This window comes from Rhinopithecus roxellana, chromosome 17 (assembly GCF_007565055.1).
Source record: "Rhinopithecus roxellana isolate Shanxi Qingling chromosome 17, ASM756505v1, whole genome shotgun sequence".
NCBI classification, from domain to species: domain Eukaryota; kingdom Metazoa; phylum Chordata; class Mammalia; order Primates; family Cercopithecidae; genus Rhinopithecus; species Rhinopithecus roxellana.
In genome coordinates, this window is record NC_044565.1 from 5190629 (window position 1) to 5211649 (window position 21021).

General features: G+C 49.9%; 1 protein-coding gene and 1 pseudogene across 1 annotated transcript in view; one reads left to right on the forward strand and one right to left on the reverse strand.

Annotated features, from left to right (window-relative positions):
- IQANK1 (IQ motif and ankyrin repeat containing 1) overlaps positions 1 to 21021 on the reverse strand; it is a 64315-nt gene that overhangs the window by 24730 nt on the left and 18564 nt on the right. The window lies entirely within an intron of this gene.
- LOC104679813 lies at positions 12933 to 15358 on the forward strand (annotated as a pseudogene).

Below are 21021 nucleotides of genomic sequence, written 5' to 3' on the forward strand. Positions count from 1 at the left end.
ATCTCTGAGACGGGGTCTCACTCTGTCACCCAGGACGGAGCACAGTGGCACGATCTCTGAGACGGGGTCTCACTGTCACCCAGGACGGAGCACAGTGGCACGATCTCTGAGACGGGGTCTCACTCTGTCACCCAGGACGGAGCACAGTGGCACGATCTCTGAGACGGGGTCTCACTGTCACCTAGGACGGAGCACAGTGGCACGATCTCTGAGACGGGGTCTCACTCTGTCACCCAGGACGGAGCACAGTGGCACGATCTCTGAGACGGGGTCTCACTGTCACCCAGGACGGAGCACAGTGGCACGATCTCTGAGACGGGGTCTCACTGTCACCCAGGACGGAGCACAGTGGCACGATCTCTGAGACGGGGTCTCACTCTGTCACCCAGGACGGAGCACAGTGGCACGATCTCTGAGACGGGGTCTCACTGTCACCCAGGACGGAGCACAGTGGCACGATCTCTGAGACGGGGTCTCACTGTCACCCAGGACGGAGCACAGTGGCACGATCTCTGAGACGGGGTCTCACTGTCACCCAGGACGGAGCACAGTGGCACGATCTCTGAGACGGGGTCTCACTCTGTCACCCAGGACGGAGCACAGTGGCACGATCTCTGAGACGGGGTCTCACTGTCACCCAGGACGGAGCACAGTGGCACGATCTCTGAGACGGGGTCTCACTCTGTCACCCAGGACGGAGCACAGTGGCACGATCTCTGAGACGGGGTCTCACTGTCACCCAGGACGGAGCACAGTGGCACGATCTCTGAGACGGGGTCTCACTCTGTCACCCAGGACGGAGCACAGTGGCACGATCTCTGAGACGGGGTCTCACTCTGTCACCCAGGACGGAGCACAGTGGCACGATCTCTGAGACGGGGTCTCACTGTCACCCAGGACGGAGCACAGTGGCACGATCTCTGAGACGGGGTCTCACTGTCACCCAGGACGGAGCACAGTGGCACGATCTCTGAGACGGGGTCTCACTCTGTCACCCAGGACGGAGCACAGTGGCACGATCTCTGAGACGGGGTCTCACTGTCACCCAGGACGGAGCACAGTGGCACGATCTCTGAGACGGGGTCTCACTCTGTCACCCAGGACGGAGCACAGTGGCACGATCTCTGAGACGGGGTCTCACTCTGTCACCCAGGACGGAGCACAGTGGCACGATCTCTGAGACGGGGTCTCACTGTCACCCAGGACGGAGCACAGTGGCACGATCTCTGAGACGGGGTCTCACTCTGTCACCCAGGACGGAGCACAGTGGCACGATCTCTGAGACGGGGTCTCACTCTGTCACCCAGGACGGAGCACAGTGGCACGATCTCTGAGACGGGGTCTCACTGTCACCCAGGACGGAGCACAGTGGCACGATATCTGAGACGGGGGTCTCACTCTGTCACCCAGGACGGAGCACAGTGGCACGATCTCTGAGACGGGGTCTCACTGTCACCCAGGACGGAGCACAGTGGCACGATCTCTGAGACGGGGTCTCACTCTGTCACCCAGGACGGAGCACAGTGGCACGATCTCTGAGACGGGGTCTCACTCTGTCACCCAGGACGGAGCACAGTGGCACGATCTCTGAGACGGGGTCTCACTGTCACCCAGGACGGAGCACAGTGGCACGATCTCTGAGACGGGGTCTCACTGTCACCCAGGACGGAGCACAGTGGCACGATCTCTGAGACGGGGTCTCACTGTCACCCAGGACGGAGCACAGTGGCACGATCTCTGAGACGGGGTCTCACTGTCACCCAGGACGGAGCACAGTGGCACGATCTCTGAGACGGGGTCTCACTCTGTCACCCAGGACGGAGCACAGTGGCACGATCTCTGAGACGGGGTCTCACTCTGTCACCCAGGACGGAGCACAGTGGCACGATCTCTGAGACGGGGTCTCACTGTCACCCAGGACGGAGCACAGTGGCACGATATCTGAGACGGGGGTCTCACTCTGTCACCCAGGACGGAGCACAGTGGCACGATCTCTGAGACGGGGTCTCACTGTCACCCAGGACGGAGCACAGTGGCACGATCTCTGAGACGGGGTCTCACTCTGTCACCCAGGACGGAGCACAGTGGCACGATCTCTGAGACGGGGTCTCACTCTGTCACCCAGGACGGAGCACAGTGGCACGATCTCTGAGACGGGGTCTCACTGTCACCCAGGACGGAGCACAGTGGCACGATCTCTGAGACGGGGTCTCACTGTCACCCAGGACGGAGCACAGTGGCACGATCCCTGAGACGGGGTCTCACTCTGTCACCCAGGACGGAGCACAGTGGCACGATCTCTGAGACGGGGTCTCACTCTGTCACCCAGGACGGAGCACAGTGGCACGATCTCTGAGACGGGGTCTCACTGTCACCCAGGACGGAGCACAGTGGCACGATCTCTGAGACGGGGTCTCACTCTGTCACCCAGGACGGAGCACAGTGGCACGATCTCTGAGACGGGGTCTCACTCTGTCACCCAGGACGGAGCACAGTGGCACGATCTCTGAGACGGGGTCTCACTGTCACCCAGGACGGAGCACAGTGGCACGATCTCTGAGACGGGGTCTCACTCTGTCACCCAGGACGGAGCACAGTGGCACGATCTCTGAGACGGGGTCTCACTCTGTCACCCAGGACGGAGCACAGTGGCACGATCTCTGAGACGGGGTCTCACTCTGTCACCCAGGACGGAGCACAGTGGCACGATCTCTGAGACGGGGTCTCACTCTGTCACCCAGGACGGAGCACAGTGGCACGATCTCTGAGACGGGGTCTCACTCTGTCACCCAGGACGGAGCACAGTGGCACGATCTCTGAGACGGGGTCTCACTCTGTCACCCAGGACGGAGCACAGTGGCACGATCTCTGAGACGGGGTCTCACTGTCACCCAGGACGGAGCACAGTGGCACGATCTCTGAGACGGGGTCTCACTCTGTCACCCAGGACGGAGCACAGTGGCACGATCTCTGAGACGGGGTCTCACTCTGTCACCCAGGACGGAGCACAGTGGCACGATCTCTGAGACGGGGTCTCACTCTGTCACCCAGGACGGAGCACAGTGGCACGATCTCTGAGACGGGGTCTCACTGTCACCCAGGACGGAGCACAGTGGCACGATCTCTGAGACGGGGTCTCACTCTGTCACCCAGGACGGAGCACAGTGGCACGATGTCTGAGACGGGGTCTCACTCTGTCACCCAGGACGGAGCACAGTGGCACGATCTCTGAGACGGGGTCTCACTGTCACCCAGGACGGAGCACAGTGGCACGATCTCTGAGACGGGGTCTCACTCTGTCACCCAGGACGGAGCACAGTGGCACGATCTCTGAGACGGGGTCTCACTCTGTCACCCAGGACGGAGCACAGTGGCACGATCTCTGAGACGGGGTCTCACTCTGTCACCCAGGACGGAGCACAGTGGCACGATCTCTGAGACGGGGTCTCTCTGTCACCCAGGACGGAGCACAGTGCACAGTCTCTGAGACGGGGTCTCACTCTGTCACCCAGGACGGAGCACAGTGGCACAGTCTCTGAGACGGGGTCTCACTCTGTCACCCAGGACGGAGCACAGTGGCACAATCTCTGCTCACTGCTGCTTCCACCTCCCTGGTTCCAGCAATCTTCCCACCTCAGCCTCCCCAACTGGGACCACAGACACACGCCTGTACACCACACCCACCTAAAGCTTTTTACGGAAACACTAAATGTTAGAAGAAAATGAAGCAAAGTCCACAAAATTCTGCAGGGAAAATGGTGGGCCAGGAAGAGTATGTGGTTCTGCAGTGCAGCCTTCCCAGTGACAGCAACAGAGCAGACAGACGAAATCAAAGTGTTTTTTAAACAAGTGTCTGACGGCATTGAAAGCTACTGAGGAAGTGAAGAATGAGGTCTCGAGAACAGTGCAGCAGGGTGGTCCCAGCACCAGGAAGGTGAGCCTGGCCTGGAGACTGGGGCAGCTGGGCCTGGCCTGGCCCGGAGCAAAGGGTCAGCTGCTCAGCAGGGGATGGGCCAAGGGACAGACCTGTATTTAGAGTACTGGGTATGGCCTGGGTTTAGGGTTGCAAGATTTAGCTAATAAACAGGATGCAATTTGGGGGACATACACTAAATAATTCACTGTTTATCTGAAATTCAAATTTAGGCCAAGTGTAGTGGCTCACTCCTGTAATCCCAGCATATTGGGAGGCTGAGATGGGAGGATTGCTTGAGCCCGGGAGTTTGAGGCCAGCCTGGACAACATGGTGAGACCCTGTCTGTCTTTTAAATATATATATAGGGCCAAGTGCAATGGCTCACATCTGTAATCCCAACACTTTGGGAGGCCGAGGTGGGAGGATCACTTGAGCCCAGAAGTTCAAGACCAGCCTGGGCCACGTAGGGAGACCCCTGTCTCTACAAATAACTAAAAATTAGCTGGGTGTGCTGGTGCGTATCTGTAGTCCCAGTTACTCCGGAGGTTGAGGTGGGAAGATGGCTTGAGCCCAGGTCAGTGCTGCAGTGAGCCACGATCATGCCACTGCACTCCAGCCTGGACAACAGAGCAAGACCCTGTCTCAGTAAAATGTATATATTTTTATATTACACATATAGAATATGTATATATGAGATATTCAAATTTAAATGGATGTCTCGGTTTATGGGAGCCCTGTTTTATCTGGTAGCCCTATTTGGGTCAGAATCACAACCTTCACGAAATAAAATAACCCTGATGGGAACAGGGGCCCAGCTCCAAAGAGTGACAGCAAACGAAGTCGTCTTCATTTGCAGATGATGCACATAAAAATCCAAAAGAACTCATCACAAATGATTATCATCAATAAGCAATCTTGGGAAGGTTCTGAATATAACCTCATACTCACAAAGTATATTTCTGTACACAAGCAACAAAAAGAAAATTTAATTATTAGCATGAAAAAACTACCATATACTTGGATTAAGCCCACAAAATAAACGTCAGTGAGTCCATAGTGATAGAAATAAGGGATTAAATACACACCAGAGGGAGTGGAGGGAAAGTAGAATCCCATCAATGGGTATAGGATGGGGCAGGGAAGGAGCAGATTGCCATCAGGCACACAAGAAGTGCAGATGCTGCAGCTGACAGCCGCCGACGCATGTTTCAGTGAGTTTGAAGAAAAGCAGAATTTGTCTTGTCTCAATATATCTCTCCCAAGATAAGTGTCACCCACAAAAGGAAAACATAGTACATTTACAAAGGAGAAACCCGGCGGAAACCCCCCAACTAAGTGATTGAGTACAACATCAAAAGCAGTGAGATGTTTGCAGAACCACCCCCTGCCCCCCGACTAAGTGATGAAGGGCAACATCACAAGCGGTGAGACGTTCGCGGAGAACCACCCCCATGACATGATGTACGCTGAAAACACAACATAATTTCTGCTTTATTTTATTTTTAATTTTTAGAAACAGAGTCTCAGCCGGGCACAGTGGCTCACACCTTTAACCGCAGCACTTTGAGAGGCCGAGGCGGGCGGATCACCTGATGTCAGGAGTTTGAGACCAGCCTGGCCAACATGGTGAAATCCTGTCTCTACTAAAAGTACAAAAATTAGCTGGGTGTGGTGGCACATGCCTGTAATCCAGCTACAGGGGAGGCGGAGGCAAGAAGAATCACTTGAACCCGGGAGGTGGATGTTGCAATGAGCCAAGATCGAGCCATTGCACTCCAGCTGGGTGACAGAGCGAGACACTGTCTCAAAAAAAAAAAAAAGGGGGGTCTCATTCTGTCAGCCAGGCTGGAGTGCAGTGGCTCGATCTTGGCTCGCTGTAGCCTCAACCTCTCTGCCTCAGCCTCCTGAGTCGCCAAGACCGCAGTTGCACACCAACACATCCACGTTCACTCTTCAAAAGTGTCAAGGTCGTGGAAGAAAAGTAATGACTCCAGGAACAGTTACAGACTGCAGGTAACTGCAGAAACAGCAAATACAGGCAATACGGCATCCTGGAAAAAGCGGTGAAATTTGAGAAGGTCTTTAGTTAACGGTTTTATGTTAGCGTTAATTTACTGGTTCTGATCCTTGTATTGTCCCTATGTAAGACGTTAACCTTAGAGGAAGCTGGGTAGGTTATATATCTATGGAAAATCCCCATACTCATTCTGTTACTTTTCTGTGAGACCAAAACTACTTGAAAATAAAAAGGTAAACAACTGTCAAATACTAGGATTAAATCTGACAAAGATGCACACAAGATCTCTATACACATGAGCGAACACACACACACACACACACCCATAAAACATTTTTGAAAAGCACTAAGAACAGAAAAAAGGAGAGATATACCATATTCATAGATCGAGTGGCCACTGCTATAGAGGTGACACTCTCTGCACATTGAGCTAGAGGTCCAACGAAATCCTAATGAAGATCACCCAGCGGGGCTGTTTTGCTTTGTTTGTATGAGAATTGACCAAGTGATTCTCGAATGTATCTGGGAAAGAGCCAAGAATGGCAAATAATTCAAAGAAGAATTCGGTGGGAGGACTTGCTCTTCTTGAGATTAGGACCTCATGTCGGTGAAGACAGTGAAGTGTTCTCACACAGAGACCAGTGGCCGTGGGTTTAGAAACAGCCCCCTGGCATGTGGGCACTTCCCGGCCAAGGGGCCTACAGAGCCGTGGGGAAGAATGGAGATTTCAGTCAGTGGTGGGGTCCAATCAGAAAACCCATATGCGGAGAGGGAAGACGTGTCTGCTACTTTACTCCATTCACAACAGGCAATTCCAGATGGACTGCTGATCGCACGGGAAGGCAAAACCATAAAGCTTGTAGAAGATCACATGGGAGAACAGCTTCAGGAACTTGGAGTTGGAAAGATTTAAGAGATCACCACAAAAAAAAAAAAAAGAAAGAAAGAAAACACGTTAAAATCAGTAAGTTCTTTTGTGTGTGTGTGTGTGTGTGTGTGTGTGTGTGTGTGTGTGTGTGTGTGATGGAGTCTTGCTCCATTGCCTAGGCTGGAATACAGTGGCTTGATCCTGGCTCACTGCAGGGTGATCCACTTCCCTAGTTCAAGTGATTCTCCTGCCTCAGCCTCCCAAGTAGCTGGGATTACAAGTGCCCACCACCACGCCTGGCTAATTTTTGTATTTTTAGTAGAGATGTGGTTTTGCCATGTTGGCCAGGCTGGTCTTGAACTCCTGACCTCAGGTGACCCACCCGCCTCGACCTCCTAAAGTGCTGGGATTACAGGCCTGAGCCAGCGCGCCTGGCAAAAATCAGTGAGTTCTATTCATGAGAAGACACCGTTGAAAGTAAAAATGCAAGCCACTGAGTGGGGGAAGACAATTACAATACATGTAACTGACAAAAGGTTTGTATTCCGAATATATTGGGAAATACTATAAAGCCATAAGAAAAGAGGCAGCAGCACAATAGAGAACTAGTGACATACTTGAATGCACGCGAGAACCTACCCAAGTGGCCAAGAAATATATGGAAATATGATTAATCTCATTAGTTACCAGGGAAATCTAATCTAAAACCTCACCTAATACCAATGCACACCTGCTAAAGAGAGGCTGCCACTGCCGACGGGAGGCTTGCAGCACAGCGGTCTCCCACACTGCTGTGGGGAGGGAAATCAAAACACCTGGTTCAGCAGACAGCTTGGCACACCTGTGCCTCAGCAACCCTTCTCCAGGTACGTGCCCCCAAAAATGCTTGGATGTGTGCACTGGGAGACATGTGCAAGAAAATCCATGCTAGTATTATTTTTAAAACCAAAATCTACAAATAATCCAAATGTCTACTAGCAGTAGAATGAATCAGTAATGTTATAGGTACATAACAGACACCTAAAGAGCCATGAACATGAACCACAGCTACATAAAACAAGGGATGACTTTTAAAATATGGACTTTTAAATACCACAAAGGGAAAGACTACTAAACTATGTCAAAATGTAAAACTTCTCCTTATCTACAAATAACATACCAAAAGTGAAAAACCATATAAACTTGGAAAAGAACTTTTCAGCACATAATACCTGTTAAAGAACTTCTGCGTACGTCGAAGAAACAGGTAAGTAATCCATAGAACAATGGGCAGAGAGATGAACAGGCATTTCCCAGAACAGGAAAAAGGATTGGCTGATAAACCTTTCAAAACACATTCCGCCGGGCACAGTGGCTCACACCTGTAATCCCAGCACTTTGGGAGGCCGAGGTGGGTGGTTCACGAAGTCAGGAGATCAAGACCATCCTGGCTAACACAGTGAAACCCTGTCTGTACTAAAAATATAAAACAATTAGCTGGGCATGGTGGCGGGCGCCTGTAGTCCCAGCTACTTGGGAGGCTGAGGCAGGAGAATGTCGTGAACCGTGAACCCGGGAGGCGGAGCTTGCAGTGAGCCAGGATCGCGCCACTGCACTCCAGCCTGGGCACAGAGCGAGACTCCGCCCAAAAAAAAAAAAAAAAAAAAAACACATTCCATGAAATGCAAACTAAAATTACCACGGAGGCTCATTTCATATCCAGTAATTTTGCAAAATGTAAAGATAGACTTCTCCGATTGGGTGAGGATGAGAGGATTATATATAATCATAAACATAAGATTTTTTTTTTTTTGAGACAAGGTCTTACTCTGTCTCCCAGGCTGGAGTGCAGTGGCGTGATCTTGGCTCACTGCAACCTCAGTCTCCAGGATTCAAGTGATTCTCCTGCCTCAGCCTCCCAAGTTAGCTGGGATTACAGGCGTGCACCACCATTCCTGGCTAATTTTTGTATTTTTTGGTAGAGACGGGGTTTTACCATGTTGGCCACGCTGGTCTCAAACTTCGGACCTCAAGGGATCTGCCCGCCTTGGCCTCCCAAAGTGCTGGGATTACAGACATGAGCCAACAAACCTGGCACGACTATATATATGATTCTTGAAATTTTTATTTTCTTTTTTGAAAATTATATTTTAAACGTAAGGGAATGGTGAACACATTTGTAAGAGTGGATTCATCTGCAGGGAGGAGCGGAGTTGGGCAGGGATGCGATAGTGTTGGTGACACGCGGGCTCTTACAGTCTGTTGTCCTAAGGCACATATATATTATGTATGTTCTTTTGTACACAATTTTTAAAAGAGATTTTTATGCATCCAGCAATTCCTTGAGCTTCACTAGTTTATTTTCATTTGTTAAGTTTAACATTTTATTTTTAAAATGAAATGTATAAAATATATCTGCTGTTATAAAATTCTCTCTCTCCATCTCTTTCTGCCTCTTCATGATTATGGAAATTTACCCCTGTAAAAATGGAGAGAGAAATATTTGGAGTATTCATCAAATGTTTGCACATTTGTTATTTCTTTTTTCAGTTTGTTTTGTGTTGTTTTTTTTTTTTTTTAGAGACAGGGTCTTGCTTTGTTGCTGAGGCTGGAGTGCAGTGGTGCCATCACGGCTCACTGCAGCCTTGACCTCCCCAGGCTCAGGTGATCCACCCACCTCAGTCTCCTGGGGAGCTGGGACTACAGGCACAATTTTTTTTTTTTTTTTTGGAGAGACGGAATCTCACCATATTGCCCAGGCTGCTCTCAAACTCCTGGGCTCAAGTGATCCTCCATCTCAACTTCCCAGAGTGCTGGGGTTTAAGGCGGGAGCCACTGCGCCTGGTCTGCACGTTTGTTATTTCTGAATACTGGGATACTGGAATATTGGATGATTTGTGATCTGCAGCTTTTTCCTTTGATTTGGGGGAGTTGCTTACAGGTTTTATGAGTCAGGGTTTGTTCGTTTTTTTCTGCTACCCAGTAGCTGTCCACCTTTCCTGTGCAGGTGGAATCCTCTGCTGCCAAGTCCTTCTAGTGGGCCCTCCATAGAAATGCATGTTTCCTGTCTCTGTTCTCTGACTGCTGAGAGTATCAGAGGAACACAGAACTTTAAACAACTGCACAGTCCCAGAATCAGAATCGTCCTTCTATTTCCAGATCAGCTAAATATTTTTAAATTCCCAATCAAAGCTTGAGGGACTTTTTGTGACTCTGTTGAAATGAATTATCATATCTTGTATAACGGAATTACCAGGTTAAGCCCCCACTGTATTCATGTGTTAAAAAAGGAATAACCACTCTGCCTGCCTCTAGGGCTTGTGGATGTTGTTTCTGTTTGGAGGATCACTTGGCTAATGTGTCAGTCTGTTTTTGCATTGCTACAAAGGAACACCTGAGACTGGGTAATTCATAAAGAGAAGAGGTTCACTTGGCTAATGGTTCGACAGGCTGCACAAGCATGGCACCTGCGTCTGCTCAGCTTCTGGGGAGGCCTCAGGAAGCCTTTACTGATGGTAGCAGGTAAAGGAGAAGCAGGTATGCCACATGGCGTGTGGCGGAGCAGGATGGATGCCAGGCTGTTTAACCAACCAGCTCTAGTGCAAGCTTGTGAGCTCAGAGAGTGAGAACTCATTACGGTGAGGAGGGCACCAAACTATTCATGAGAGATCCGCCCCTATGACCCAAACACCTCCCACCAGGCCCCACGTTTGACATTGGGGATCATATTTCAATATGAGATTGGGAGGGTACCAAACCATATCAGCTAATAAATATAAAATACTTAGAGCAGGGTCTCATACACAATAAGCATTCAACAAATGTTAACTACCATTATCATAGTCCTACCGTCATTAGAAGAAAAGCCAGGCCAGGAGCTGTGGCTCACGCCTGTAATCCCAGCACTTTGGGAGGCTGAGGCGGGCAGATCATGAGGTCAGGAGTTTGAGACCAGCCTGGCCAATATGGTGAAACCCCGTCTCTACTAAAAATACAAAAATTAGCCAGGCATCGTGGTGGGCGCTTGTAATCCTAGCTACTTGGGAGGCTGAGGCAGGAGAATCGCTTGAACCAGGAGGCAGAGGTTGCAGTGAGCCAAGATTGTGCCACTGCACTCCAGCCTGGGTGACAAAGCAAGAAAAAAAAAGGAAAAGAGGAGAGGAGGGGGAGGGGGAGGGGGACAGGGAGGGACAGGGAGGGAGGGGGAGGGGGAGTGAGGGGGGAAGGGATGGGGAGGAGAGAAGAGATGGAGAGGAGGAGGGAAGGGATGGAGAGGAGGGGGGAGAGGAGGGAAGGGATGGGGAGGGGGGAGGGGAGGAGGAGGGGAGGGGGGAGGGGAGGAGAGTCCAGTGGTGAATTTCCTACCACAACAGCCTGTCGGAGAAAGGATTACGTAGGCTAATTGCACAGTCTGAGACTTCATGCTTCAGTTTTATTTAGACAGAAAATGATGGCTTTGGGGAATGCCTAGATCCTTATCAGCTTAATCAGAAGGTGACCCCCCCTTTTGCAGCTGCTGTTTCAAGTGTGTTCTCCTTAATGAAACAAATCAATTTACCACCTGTTATGCAGCGACTGATCTGGTAAATATTTTTTCCTACCTCAATCAACATTCACCAGAAGCAATTTGCCCCTCTGCCCCTCCATGCAAGTGGCATCAGCCTATCTTCCCATCTTGTCATGTCCTTTCTGCGCCACAGTTTGGTCCACAGGGAGCTTGGTGGTCTCAACACCCCTGAGATGATCCTGACAGTGCAGTACACTGATGAGGGCATGTGGATAGGACCTGGGAAGCTTTCGGAAGCAGTGGGTGCCCTGGCTGCCTAGTGAGATGTGCATGCCTGGCAGATGGGCACAGCTGGCCACACAGGGCCTGGCTCCTGGGTAGAGCTCTGAACACCCAGCCATCTACACTGTGGTCCTCAAACTTTCTTCTTTTTTTCCTTCCTTCCTTCCTTCCTTCCTTCCTTCCTTCCTTCCTTTCCTTCCTTCCTTTCCTTCCTCTTTCTTTCTTTCTTTTTTTTTTGAGATGGAGTTTCACTCTTGTTGCCCAGGCTGGAGTGCAGTGGCGCAATCTCAGCTCACTGCAACCACTGCCTTCTGGGTTCAAGCAATTCTTCCACCTCAGCCTCCAGAGTAGCTGGGATCACAGGCACCCACCACCACGCCTGGTGTATTTCTATGCTGACATCTAAAGTTTTTCCTAACAAGTTTAAATAGTTACAAAGGATCAGATTTCTGGTATATTGATACATTTTAAAGTAAACTCTTACTTTACCAATGGGATACAAATACCATAAATGATTGGACACCCATAATCACACTTTTTAGACACACACAAGCTCTACAATAAGTAGAGGTGATACACTGTGTTACTCTCCTTGAAATATATCTATCCCACTCTTCTTTATATCTGTCCTACAGAGAGAATGTATACATCATATATGTTAGGATATATTTCTGTACTAATATATGTTATGCTTTTTATTGCAGATCCTATAACACTTCCTGCAAAAAAAAAAAAAACACCTGAAATTTATTTTCTTTTGAAATTTAATTTTTAAAACCTTACATATAGCTATAAGACTCCATGTTTGTGGGCTGGAGTGTAGTGGCCCGATCTCAGATCACTGCAGCCTTGACCTCCCCGGGCTCAAGCGATCCTCCTACCTCAGCCTCCAGAGTAGCTGGCACTACAGACAGCTAATGCTTTTTAAAAATGGTTTTGGTAGAGCTGGGGTCTTACTTTGCTGCCTAGGCTGGTCTTAAACTCCCAGGCTGAAGCAATCCTCCCGTATAGGCCTCCTAAATTGCTGGGAGTACAGGTGTGAGTTACCCCGCCAGGCCGAGTTGTCATTATGGCTATTAATATGTAATTGTTCAAATTGTTCAAAAATAGATAAATATATTACAAGATTTGGATACATAAAAAACAAAAGTTGGGTCAGAAAAGCAAAAGCAGTGGGGCAGACAGGGTCTGAGTCGGAGGCATCCCGTGGGCGCGCAGCTTCCCGGGGCGGAGCAGCAGTCAGGGGCTGGGCGTCTCCGGGACTCCCAGGGGAGGCGGGAGGCCGTCCAGCTACGAGGCTGGCGCGGGGCCTCGGGGATAAAGCGTGGCGTGGGAAGCCGGAGGAGCGGGGCGCCCGCGAGAGATGCTCTGGGTCCCTTCTCCGGCGCGCGGCTCCGGGGACGGTTCCACCTCCAGCCCCACCCGGCTCTACGCCCCCGGAGTCTCCGCTCCGCGCTCTGCTGCTCCTGGCGAAACCCGCATTGACGCCCTGGTTCAGGCTGGGTCTTCGGGGCCCGCGCGCCTCCCTGACGGTCCTCGGCGTGCACCGAGAGGTCCCGGCCACGCTGCTCCTGCGCTCGGCAGCTGGTCCCACCCCGCGAAGTCTTCCTAAGTCCAAAGTCGGCCCCATGCCACCACGCTGGGCCGCGCCCCGGCTCTCCCGGGCCCGCCTGCGCGGCGATGACCGGCTCCTGTGAGGGCCCCGCCGCGCAGAGCGCAGAAAACCCCCGCTGCTCCTCTGCTCCCACTCGGGCATCGCTACTTCCGGAATCATCTCCGTGGGAGCTCAGGGAGCTCTTGTTACTTTAGACTTATAACTGCTGTTTGACCATTCTTCATAAAAACTTTAGTATTTATTGTATTTATTTTGGACACAGGCTCTGTCGCCCAGGCTGGACTGCAGTGTCACGCTCAGGGTTCACTGCAGCCTCAGCTCCCAGGCTCAACCGATCCTCCCACCTCAACCTCCCCAGAAGCTGGGACTACAGGCGCCTGCCACTATCAACGCCCGGGTTTTCTGTTTGTTTGTTTGTTTTGTAGAGATGAGATCTCACCATGTTGCCCAGGCTGGCCTTGAACTCCTGCGCTCCAGCGATCCACCTGACTCAGCCTCCCAAAGAGCTGGGATTACAGGCATAAGCCACCGTGCAAGCCCTACAATTTTAAATACTTAAAGGTAGTAAGTTTTCTGTTTCCTGACTGTACTCTGATAGATGCAGTACTTGGCACCAGAACGTGCCAGGAGACAGACCCTAAAAGATACAGTTGTGCAGCTGATTTGGTTGTGTTCCTGTGCTTGTCCTCACCTGTGGTTGACAAGAAAGCCAGGCTCCCTGGGCTCTCAGGTGCTCAGGACTTGCCCTCCCAGCCCTCCCCAAGGGAGCCACTACCCCTTCAGTTGGGTGCTCCAGACAAGGGCGACCTCCTGCGCTTTCAGGGCCCACAGAACACTGATTTTGGTGAGTGCCAAATTCTGGGGCCCCAAAACACCATGGTGGTCCACCAGTTAAAGTGGCAGCTGACAGTCAGGGATCATGCAATTGTGGTCCAAGTTCATCTCAAGCTGGGCCTGGGAGTTCTGCAGAGCCTACTTGTGGTCACTTTGTAAAAGTTCCTGAGTGTGTAGCTAAAAAGACATCTGAGAAACTGGCAGCATCCTCACATCAGCTCTGCGACCCACAGGGTTTTTGCTGTCATGCTATAAGAAGTTAAATGGAAGTCCTGCAATTTGTCTTTCCTGCCAGGTTAATGAACTCAAATCTGCATGTCTGGTGAAACTGCCAAGGTTAGTGCTACCCCCAAAAGATGTGAAAGATGCAGGGCTGGTGATCTCCAGCACAGCCCCACTTGACTCCCTAGCTGGGCAAGGTGGAAGGCGGGCATCCATGGAGAACGTCTGTGGATTTTCACAAAGCTCAGCAGGTTTCTATTCCAACTGCACCTGCTGCTACAGATGTGATATATTTTCTGGAGCAAGTCAACATGACCCCTGGCACCTGGAGTGAGCCACTGGCTGGAAAATGCTTTTCTTCCTGTAATAATTCACAAGGATGGGGCTGCTGGGCATGTGGGGCCCTTGTCCAGGCTATCCTCATCCATGTCCTCAGCAGCACCTTCAGGCAGGAAGAGAGGGAGTGAGACATAGGACTCTCCTCCAGGCTCAAGACCACGACCAGCCCAGCCCATGGAAAGTGCAGGTTAACCTGGGCAGTAGCAGTCGCCTGAGCAATCAGTGCTGGAACTCTGTTCAAGGGAAGCTCCCCATCATGGATGAACCAGGCTACGTTTGTGAGAGGAGGGATTTGCTGGTGAAGGGCTGTAACGTCCACATCCCTAGTGTGAAGCAGTACTGCTGTGATGGCTGCTGGCTATGTCTCTTGCTGCCTACAGCCCAGCCAGCAGCTTCTCCTGGAGCATCATGGTGTTCCAGAACCTCTTCATGGCAGTCGAAGATCAGTAATGAGTCATGTCCAGCCAAATGCAGGACCTCATCCCAGAGCCTCATCCCACCGACTGGGATGCCATCGCGAAGAACTGCTATGGAGAAAGCCCACCGGAGCTCTTCTTGGCATGGCGGGCACAGCAGATGCTCTCCAGCTCGTCTCCTGGGGCCCAGCTGCAGCACTCAGGCCAGGCCATGGAAGAAGACAAAGGAAGCGCAAGGAAACCTTGGTTTTGACCACCTCTCGTGTTGTCATCTTTGGCCTCTGTGAACCTCCAGCTGGTCCCATCGGGGAAGGAAGAAACCACAGCCAGGCTCCAGCAGTGCTGGTTCTTGGAGGACTGGACGCTGGGACCTGCACAGGGACCTGTGATTCATGTTTGTCGGGGGCCAGGTGTCACTTTCAGTTTTGATCCAGGCCCCTTCACTGTAAAATTATTTATTGGATTCCTTTGGAGTAGTGGGAAAATAATAATGTTTTATGTAGGAGAATGCCTACATAATGGCTACATAATGGTCATTCTAGCTGAAAATGTTCAAGGAAATTATTTTTGTTGTTCTTGCGTTCTCGAGTTTCATGAGTTAAATCATCCCTTCACCCAGATAAAATATTTCATCTTTTTTTTTTTTTTTTTTTTAATATGGAGTCTCGCTCTGTTGCCAGGCTGGAGTGCAGTGGCGCAATCTCGGCTTACCACAACCTCCGCCTCACAGGTTCAAGCGATTCTCCTGCCTCAGCTACCCGAGTAGCTAGCACTACAGGCATGTGCCACCATGCCCAGCTAATTTTGTATTTTTAGTAGAGACGGAGTTTCTCTATGTTGGTCAGGCTGGCCTCGAACTCCTGACCTCAGGTGATCCACCCGCCTTGGCCTCCCAAAGTGTAGGGATTACAGGCATGAGCCACTGCGCCCAGCCTGTTTTGCCTTTTAGAATGTGAAAAAATAATAATTTGCAAGAATAACCAGAAATAGTTTGCTTTTACTTAATAGGGCTGACGAAACAGCCTCGCATTGCTGTCTCACTGCTGGGTCAGCGCTGCCGCTCTCTGAGGTAATCTAATCCAGAGATCTTGATTGGCTTGACCCCCACAAGCATGAACTGACACACTGTATTGGTGAACTTATCCTGATTGGACTAAGTGAACACACAGTAGCAAATATCTTGGATGCCTGAGTAAGAAATGACATTTTCATGCAAACCATGAAAATTCAGGGTCCTACAATGTCAGTGAAGTTTCTAGGAATGGGGCATGTTACAATATCACCTTGGCCGGGCGCGGTGGCTCACGCCTGTCATCCCAGCACTTTGGGAGGCTGAGACGGGCGGATCATGAGGTCAGGAGATCGAGACCACCCTGGCTAACCCAGTGAACTCCCGTCTCTACTAAAAAAAATACAAAAAAAACTAGCCGGGCGAGGTGGCGGGCTCCTGTAGTCCCAGCTACTTGGGAGGTTGAGGTAGGAGAATGGCGTAAACCTGGGAGGCGGAGCTTGCAGTGAGCTGAGATCCGGCCACTGCACTCCAGCCTGGGCGACAGAGCGAGACTCTGTCTCAAAAAAAAAAAAAAATATCGCCTAAAAGATGAAATACACTAGGCACAGTGACCTGTAAAATCCCAGCTACTCAAAAGGCTGAGGTGCGAGAATTGCTTGAGACCAGGAGTTCTAGGCTGCAATGAGCTATGATCATGCCACTCCAGAGTGGGTGACACAGTGAGATGCCATCTCTAAAAAAAACAAAAAAATTTAAGATGAAAGACACATGGTGTACCTTACACTACCTGCCACTATAAACCAGGCATCTCTGCAGGCCTATGTGCTTTTTCAAAGGCAACACTGGAACCCTCCAACCCATTTCACTAAGTAGTTCATGGTCTGCTGGCTTTGAGTTGGCCCCTGGGCAAGAAAAGGCTGTGCAGTAAGGCCAGCATTCAATGCCACCTGCTTTACCACTTGAGCCTTACGACCCAATAGATCAGTGACACTCAGACTGTCAGTTGCACATATGAATACTGTTTGAAGCTTCTGGAGAAACCCAGTAAGAAAATCCCAGCACAGAACCCTAGAGTTTTAGAGCAAAGTCATGCCCTCTTGTGCATAAAACTTTTTTTTTTTTTTTTTTTTTTTTTTTTTTTTTTTTTTAAGACAGGGTGCTATTCTGTCACCCAGGCTGGAGAGCAGTGGTGCAATCACAGCTTACTGCAGCCTTGACCTCCCAATGCTCAAGCAGTCCTCTTGTCTCAGCCTCCCAAGTGGCTAGGACTAAAAGTGTGCACCACCACACCCAGCTGTTTTTTTGTTTTTTTTTTTTTTTTAATTTTTTTAGTAAAGACAGTGTCTCACTGCATTGCCCAGGCTGGTCTGAAACTCCTGGGCTCAAGCAATCCTCCTGCCTCAGCTTCCCAAAGTGCTGGGATTACAGGCGTGAGCCTAAGCTATTCTTCTTTTGAGAAACAAACTCTGGTTTGCTATGGGGCCCTGGCAAGCACTGATGCCTAATCACAAGACATCCAATAACTACACAATTTGGGATAGTCATCATGAACTGATGGTACCAGACCCACCAAGCCATGAGGCTGGGCGTGTGTACCAGCAATTCATCATCGAATGAAGATGAAACATAAGAAACTGGGTTTGCAAAGGTCCTGGCAGCTCAGATGCCTGTGACACGGAGTGCTCCTCCATCACCTCCTCCCTCTTGATCCACACCAATGGCATCACGGGAAGCTCCTCACAGTCACCTGACTGACAAGGAAGGAAAAGCAGCCCTGGTTCTCAGACAGTCCCTCGTGGTGTACTGAGCTCCAGCCTTAAGTCAGGAGTGTGCCTGGCAATGAGAAGCACTTTGAGCGGTGAATTTTGTTGTCCATTTTGTCGAGACTAAGAAATCCATGGAAGAACATATTGACTTTGTTCCTGGTGGTAGTTAACGGTTTGGCTAGATACCAAAAAGAGCAGGCTTGGAAGATTGGTAAGAAGGACATCTGGGAAAGAGGATGTGGGTGAACAGCACAGAATGTGAAGATGTTGTGCACCTTTGCAAATGTCCACCAGAGTCATGCATTCTGGGGGGGGGAGACGTACCAAGAGGGATCATCAGGAGGATGACGCCATGCACTATGGATGGCAGTCACACTTTCCAGCCACCTTCATGCTTTATCAATGAGCAGCAGCAGAGATGGGGGCTTTGCATGGGCTCTGCAATATAGATCTTCCTCCCCCAAAGGCTGCCACCACTGAATGCTGAAACTTCCAGCAGCAGAGATGGACACTGAGCCCCCAGCATAGCTCCACTTCTGGGGACTCAGCCACCTGCCAGCAGCCTGACCACACTGAACCCTTTCCATCATGAAGGGGCACTGTGTGTCCTCACTGGAGGAATTGATTCTAGATATGAATTTGTTCTTGATGGCAATGATTTTGCCCATGCCACCATGAATTTATAAAATATCTATTCCAGCCAGGCACAGTGGCTCACACCTGTAATCCCAGCACTTTGGGAGGCCAAGGCAGGTGGATCACTTGAGGTAAGGAGTGCCAACCACAGACCAGTCTGGCCAACATGATGAAACCCGGTCTCTACTAAAAATACAAAAATTAGCCTGGCGTGGTAGCGGGCACCTGTAATCCCAGCTACTTGGGAGGCCGAGGCACAAGAATTGCTTGAACTCAGGAGGCGGAGGTTTCAGTGAGCCAAGATCACGCCATTGTACTCCAGCCTGGGGACAGAGCAAGACTCTATCTCAATAAATAAATAAATTAAATTAAATATTTATTCCACATCACGGTAACATACACAACATTGATGCTGACTAAAGAACTTATTTTCCAGCTAACTTCTTGCCCATGGAATGCACTGGTCTTACTAGGTGTCCTGGCTCTAGAGGCAGCTGGCGTGATAGAATGGTTTAGTGGCCTTAAGACCTCGTTGCAGTGCCAGTTGGGAGATTGTATCCTGAGAATATATCATTGTATCTTATGGGATGTAGTATATTCTTTGAATCAGTGACTGATTTATGGTGCTGTGGGAGAAAGCTCTATACTGGCCCCGGGTATTCTTGCGCCTGGTATTCATGCCTTGTGTAATTCTTTCCCCTTGAGTGTGGGTGGGTCCTGTGACTTGCTTCTCACCAAGAGAACACAGCAAAGATAATGGTATGTCCGTCATTCCCGTAATTATGTTACATAAGATTGCTACCTTTGTCCTGATGGCAGACTCCCCTGCAGGCTTTGATGAATTAGGCTGCCATGTTGCAAGATGTCCTGGGCAGAGGCTCATGCAGCAAGACTGACAGCTAGCAAGACATGGGGACCCTCAGCCCAACTGCCCGCAAGGAACTGAATTTCATCAACAAGTACGGGAGCTTGCAGGTGCATCCTTCCCCAGTCAGTCCTTGAGATGAGAATGCAGCCCTGGCTAAAACACCTTGGCATTAGCCTTGTAAGAGGTGCTGAGCCAGAGGATCCATTTAGACTGTGCCAGGACTCCTGACCCACAAAAACGGCCAGATGATAAGATAGTCATGAAGTTTGTGGTCACTTGTTAAGCAGCAATGGATCCTGAGGGGCAGACAAAGCAGCAGGAGCTGTTGTCATGGCTCCTCCCCACATTGTTGCAAGCCCCTCCCCCTCTGACTGACGTGACTTCCAGGGATTTAAAGAGCTAGTGCCTTTTTTCCCTCTGAATGTTTTTCTTTTTCTCTTCTTAGGAGCCAAACATGAAAGACTAGGACATTCAAAACAACTGTATATACTGGGGAAATTAGAAAGTGACCATAAATGCCAAAGAAAAGCTCAGAAGGGTCCCAAGAAGACCTTAAGTTTATACCCCAGCTGAGCCTTGGAACAGAGACAGCCTACAACAGTAGAAAAGAAAACAAACAAAACCCAGCAAGCCCTGGGGAAGAAGGAGAGTCTGATTTCCAGAGTTACCACATTATTAGATTCAAACGTCCAGTTTTCAACAAAAGTTCATAAGGCATACAAAGAAACAGGAAAGTATGGCCAATTCAAAGGAAAACAAAAATAAATCAACAGAAACTCTCTCAGAAAAGCTGGGCGTGGTGGCTCACACATACAATCCCAACACTTCGGGAGGCCGAGGCAGGCAGATCACCTGAGGTCAGGAGTTTGAGACCAGCCTGGCCAACATGGTGAAACCCTGTCTCTACCAAAAATACAAAAATTATCCTAATGTGGTGGAGGGCGCCTGTAATCTCAGCTACTTGGAAGGCTAAGGCAGGAGAATCACTTAAAACCAGGAGGCAGAGGTTGCAGTAAGCCAAGATCATGCCACTGCACTCCAGCCTGGGAGACAGACTGAGACTCCGTCTAAAAAAAAAAAAAAAGAAATTTTCCCTAAAAATAACCTTAATGGCATGGCTACTAGACAAAGACTTAAAACGATTATCTTAAAGAACTCAAGCACTAAAGGAAGACATGGAAGAAGTCAAGAAAATAATGTATGAATGAAATGGAAATATTAACAAAAAGGCCAGGCATGGTGGCGCACACCTGTAATCCCAGAACCTTGGGAGGCTGAGGCAGGTGGGTCACTTGATCCCAGGAGTTCAAGACCAGCCTGGGCAACATGTTTAGCAAAACCTTGTCTCTACAAGAAATAAAAACAAAAACAAAAATTAGCCAGGCATGGTGGCACAGACCTATAGTCCAAGCTACTCAGGAGGCTGAGGAGGGAGGACTGCTTGAGCCAAGGAGGTCAAAGTTGCAGTGAGCTGTGACTGTGCCACTGCACTCCAGCCTGGGTGACAGAGTGAGACCCTGTCTCAAAAGCAAAAAAAATGAACAGAGACTAAGGGACCTGTGGGACACCATCAAATGGGCCAACATACACATTTTGGGTACCTCAGAAAGAGAAGAAAGAGAAAGAGGCAGAGAGAATACAGTCATGCATCACTTAACAACAAAAATGTGTTCTGAGAAATACATCCTAATGTGATTTCATCATTGTGTGAACATCATAGAGAGTTCTTTTTTTTTTTTTGAGA